Consider the following 6,000-nt stretch of genomic DNA (forward strand, 5'->3'; position numbering starts at 1 on the left):
TACATATACTGTAGCCATCACTTTTTAGCACAGATAGTTGGATGAAATACAAACAAACCTTGCAAACATTTCTAAGCGAGGGCACATATTTCAGCCTTGTGGGAAAAAACGGACAAATACAATGACTTCTGACAAATACATCATCAGCAACAGTTTCCCATGCAGCTATCCTACTAGCCACAATAAATACACAAAAGCTCTGGATGTTGAAAACCTATTGCATTGTTCTGTGCTAAGGAGGAACGCATGTATGGACAATTTCATATTGGAAGCGCATGGGGCGCGTATGACACATCATGACCGGGGGGGTTAGAGTGGCTTCTCAACTATCTCTTGATTGAAGTACCAGCGTGGCATAAATACAATGCTGCATTTCGCAACATAATGTTTAGACAAAATGCCAACAATGTTTTGCTACAAACAAATGTTTCCACCTTTCGATTGGTCCACAAAGTCTCTTTCACAACTGACTTCAAAGATCTCCATAAGCACAGTCGGTTGACTCAAGTCATCCTTAAGCCTGCCGCCAAGCAACAGTTTATCATTAACATACCTTAAGGGAAGTGTGAGACGGGAGCCATATGATCGGTGAAGATTCTCCCATTGCGAATGTACGGTCCCTTACTAGACGTCCGACTTCGTCTCAGAAAATCGCGGACGGCGTCGGGCCGAGGGCGGGGGGGAGCTCTTTCAGGAAGTCATCGAAGAAATCGTCTCGGACGTTCGGTCACCGTTTTATAAAAATAACAAATTTTTGACTTGGACTCCGCATTCTCGAAAATTCCCACAAGGGGGCAAATAAATCATATTGCAGGCGCACGAACACGGGGCAAACGAGCGCGGCCTTTTCTCCTAAACGGAAAATATTTCGAAGACGAAACTCGGCGAGCGTAGGTTTGGAGTAAAGGGAAGTTGGCCCCGAACAAGATGGCGTCGAGGCCTCTGCGCTTTTTGAGTTATGGCCATTTTTCTGGGATTAAAGGTCAAAAACGCAAAGTAGGGTGCAATTTGACCGCTTCACGTCAAAGTACATAAGCATACGGTGTCAGGAAAAAAAGAACCAGCCGTTTATCTATCGTAATTTAAGAGAAATCGTACATTGTCCATTTGGTGATGTTCACGAAGAGGAATTTTTTTTTCAAAAAATTCACAGATCCAGTTGCAGTTTGTTCACACGAACATTTTTAAAGTGGGTCTCGAAGCTCTGCGAGAATTCTGTGATTTTATGTGATTTTATGAAGTAACACACACTCATTTAACCCTCTGTTAATAAGTCAGTTCTTAACATAAAGACTTAAAACTCAATATTAAATAAGAGCCTACCCCAAGGAGGGTATGTGTTCACGTTCAGCTTCCTATGTCAACTGGAAGTACCTTAAAATGGTGCATAGGGTCAGGTTTGAAGGGTAATAAAGGTCAGATCTTTTCAAAACTTCACTTGTGTGATTAGACAACCCTCATGAAGTGTAATCAGTCATTTTTCCCAACAGATGTCAAAGAAAAGCTCTCTCACACAAACACACACACACACAAAAAGGAAGGATGGAGTGAAAAAGTACGGTGCTTAAAGACACACAAAGCCTGCAATGGCATGACTATTATCTCCAGGCCGTGCCGAGTTCAACGAGATGCCCCGCTTGACCGTAGCTCGCTCGGTCTGAGCGCAGCGACCGTTACAAGAAAATGGACCCAAATGACCTTTTGACCTCATGTCAATTTTATTTGCTTTTGGGAGACAGAGAGAGAACCGTTAAGGTTAGAAGCACAATTTCACCTCAGGAATGTTCTTAAGGTCCTCCCGATCTGTGCAAGCCTAACCTTGACCTTGTGGCATTAACCCTTAACAGTTAAAAGCTGGTGTTTACATCAAACAATTTACAATGACATGTCGCCCCATAGGAATACATTGACTGCACCTCTCAATTCAACCTGAAGCCTATGTGGGTTATGAATGTCTTATGAACCTGTCTTTGATGTCAGTCCATCAGGCCACCATGAGGTCTACCTGTGTCGATTCTAAGCTTCCTGGAGCAACCGGAAGTGGTTAAATCACCCTAAAAGTGTTTGCCATAGCCAACCTGCAGTTTGAGAGAAATAGTGCATTCAGCCCTATGTAAATCAGTCAATTTTTAACATACAGACATAAAACTCAGGATTCTGTAAAAGCATACTCCAGTAATGATAAGTGTTTACTTTTAGCTTCCTGTGCAAACCGGAAGTGCCTTAATTGGTGTCAAATGGGCTGTTTCAAAGGGATAAAAATGTCAAATCTTTCCAAAACTTCATATATGTGAATAGACAACCCTCCTGAACTGTAAATCAGTCATTCATCCCATCAGATTAAAAAAAAAAAAAAAACACACCCACACAGAAATGATGGAGGGACACACTGAGGGGCTAAGAGGCAGACAGTGCCTGTAGTAGTTAGTTTTGTTCCAACTTTTAAAGAACCGTCAGACCTAGAGTTCTGAAACTTTACAAACCTGTTCTAGACCTCAGGTCGATTGTGCACGGTGAGTTATGTGGCTCTAGAAGGTTCTCAGACCGATAAACAGCCTCGTGTATTTGCAATGTTTTCAATTCATTTTGAGCTCAACGAAACTGGCGACATTTAGAAAAGTCCCAGAGTCTCAAGACTAGGTGCATTGAAACCGGCTCGGCCCATAGAGATGGACCTCAACGATTCTGTCCGATTGCTCATTCAAGCACCCCGTAGCAAGGCATGGAAAAAAGTGGATTTTCAGCACCAATTAGGGTTTTGCTCGGGCACCGAATGACCTATCGAGCCGAAACTTGGGATTCCAGGTCGCCTCACATAGGGCTAAACATAATGTGAATATTGGACCCGCAGCTAGAACATAACTACGTATTATTTGTTTTATTATGGTTTAAATAGAAGGCGCTGTGAATTTTGGGCCTGCTCTGAAATATGTGATAGTTGGCTTCTAAAGGAGTTGGTAAAAGTGAGTTTGGTGTCAGATGGTATCAGTTTGGTGTCTGAATATATCTAATTGACTGATGGACACCGACTTGCTACTTGACTTTTGTACATTTGCAATATGTTTCAACGGGGGGGTACCATCACAAAAAGCGACATGATGAAATTTAACACAACGAGCGATGGAGAGGAACCACTATCACTGCCCGGCCATCCTGAGGTCATCAGGACGTTGACTTTTGCATTTCTAAAGTATTTAAGAGAATGTACGTTACATTTGCAATATGATTCAACATCACATCATATTGCAAATGCACGTTAGATTTGCAATATGATTCAACACATCATATTGCAAATGTAACAGTGTGTGTTATGTTTGCAATATGATTCAACACATCATATTGCGAACGTAACAGTGTGTGTTATGTTTGCAATATGATTCAACACATCATATTGCAAATGTAACAGTGTGTGTTATGTTTGCAATATGATCCAACACATCATATTGCAAACGTAACAGTGTGTGTTATGTTTGCAATATGATTCAACACATCATATTGCAAATGTAACAGTGTGTGTTTGCAATATGATTCAACAGTGTGTTATGTTTGCAATATGATGTGATGTTTTTCACTGTTGAATCATATGCAAATGCAACGTGCATTCTTTAAATAAACCCTATGTGGGTTATGAATGTCTTATGAACCTGTCTTCAATGACAATCCATCAAGCCACTATGAGGTCTACCTGTGTTGATTCTAAGCTTCCTGGAGCAACCGGAAGTGATAAAATCACCCTAAAAGTGTTTTGCCATACCCAACCAGCAGTTTGTGATATATAGTGCATTCAACCCTTTGTAAATCAGTCAGTTCTTAACGTATAGACTTAAAACTCAGGATTCTGTAAAAGCATACCCCGATCAGGATAGGTATTTACTTATAGCTTCCTGTGCCAACCGGAAGTGCCTTAAAATGGGGTCATAGGTGCTGTTTCAAAGGGTTAAAAAAGTCAGATCTTTCCAAAACTTTAAGTGTGTGATTAGGCAACCTTCATGAACTGTAAATCAGTCATTTCTCTAAACAGATGTCAAAGAAAAGCTCACACACACACACACAAGTCCAAACTGTTCGTGCACCTGGTATTTTTTTGGGGTTACCAGGTGCCATGTTTCAAGATGGTTGAAATTGCGTTTAGGGAGCATCCAGACCTCCATACCCGCTCTGGGAGCACTATTCTACGGCCAAAAATCAATGGGGGCTGGCCTGAGTGTTTTATGGAGGTTTTCACAAAAACTCAGAAAATATTCTGTTTTTTTTCTGGAAAATATTTTATGTTTTTTCTTCTCGAGTCAATGGGGTACGGCCTGAGTGATTTATGGAGGTTTCCAAACAAAGTCAAAAAATATTCTATGTTTCATGTTTTGGGTTACCAGGCGTCATTTTTCAAAACGGTTTTAAATGCTTTTAGGTGTCATCCAGACGTCCATGGGAGCACTATACTACGGCCCCAAATCAATGGGTGCTGGCCTGAGTGATTTATGGAGGTTTGGGGGGTGATACGTTTTTTCTAATTTATTCACATTTTTGACTTCGTATTAAATCAGATTGCAAATGCACAAAACATATTCCTTAAGTACAAGTAAACATTTATAAAAAATTATGACAGTAAAATGTGACTAAAGTATTTTCATACAGTTCTTATACATGTGTAATTGACATAAAAATCGAAAGAATTTCAAAAAACGATCCAGAAAGCACTTTTTTAAAGGGGGTGATAAATTTTTTCCAAATATTTGACATTTTTGACTTTTGACTTTTGACTTCCTATGAAATCACATTCCAAATGCACAAAACATATTCCTTAAGTCCAAATAAAAATGTCCAAAAAATTATGTTAATAAAATTTGACAAAAGTATTTTCATACAGTTCTTACACATGTGTAATTGACATAAAAATCGAAAGAATTTCGAAAAACGGTCCAGAAAGCACTTTTTTAAAGGGGGTGATACGTTTTTTTCCAAATTTTTGACATTTTTGACTTTTGACTTTTGACTTCCTAAGAAATCACATTCCAAATGCACAAAACATATTCCTTAAGTCCAAATAAAAATGTAAAAAAAATTATGTTAATAAAATTTGACAAAAGTATTTTCATACAGTTCTTACACATGTGTAATTGACATAAAAATCGAAAGAATTTCGAAAAACGGTCCAGAAAGCACTTTTTTAAGGGGGTGATAAGTTTTTGCCAAAACTTTCAAAATTTCAAAATTTCAAAATATGACTCTTGGGTCTTGACTTGCGTTACAGTAAGCCTATGAAAAATTAAGATGGAACACACTCGCCCACTATAGGATTTTTGGGGTGTTACACAGCTCATTTACAATATGGCATTTGTCATCAACTTTGGACGAAACAGCGCAGGATGTAATGTGAAATCCCACACAATCCCATCGTGTATATGGTCCGCTCGGTGCCAATAAGTTGCCATGTTATTTTGTATAATTGAGGGGGGACTTCCCTTACAAAGATATCAGGGTACAGCGCAAACGACCACTACCATAAATTTTGCAAACGACCACTACCATAAATTTAGCATTCGAGATTCCCACATTTGGAAAATTCAAAAGGGGTCAGGCCAGCCAGAGTGGAATGGCTGAGCCCACACTGGGTCAACCACCTTCTTGATCACAGTATCTCTTCTGCTTAGTGGAGGGCAAGTCTCTCCAGTGCCAACATTTTCCGCTAACGGGAACCACTTTTTGTTGTGATAATATCATATCACATCGACCTGCGTTAAATGCCGTTTAGGAATGCACTTGCACACAGAGTGGTGAAAAAGTAGTTTATTTTGTTTACTAGATTATATCAGTGAACCACTAGATTCCCATCATGCAACACTGTCGAAAAAATCACCAATTACTTTTTAATATCTTAACCTATCTGATATCACAAATGTTTGCGATATGACGAAATACAATCACATTCAGACACACACACACACACACAGACAAATGCATGAAACCAATTGATTTATTATCGATAACATCTCAGATTCTCTT

General features: G+C 39.4%; 1 pseudogene; it reads right to left on the reverse strand.

Annotated features, from left to right (window-relative positions):
- Positions 1 to 5,502: 5,502 nt before the first annotated feature.
- On the reverse strand, positions 5,503 to 5,651 carry LOC120043539 (annotated as a pseudogene).
- Positions 5,652 to 6,000: the final 349 nt, after the last annotated feature.

This window comes from Salvelinus namaycush, unplaced genomic scaffold (genome assembly GCF_016432855.1).
Source record: "Salvelinus namaycush isolate Seneca unplaced genomic scaffold, SaNama_1.0 Scaffold949, whole genome shotgun sequence".
In the NCBI taxonomy this organism is placed as follows: Eukaryota; Metazoa; Chordata; class Actinopteri; order Salmoniformes; family Salmonidae; genus Salvelinus; species Salvelinus namaycush.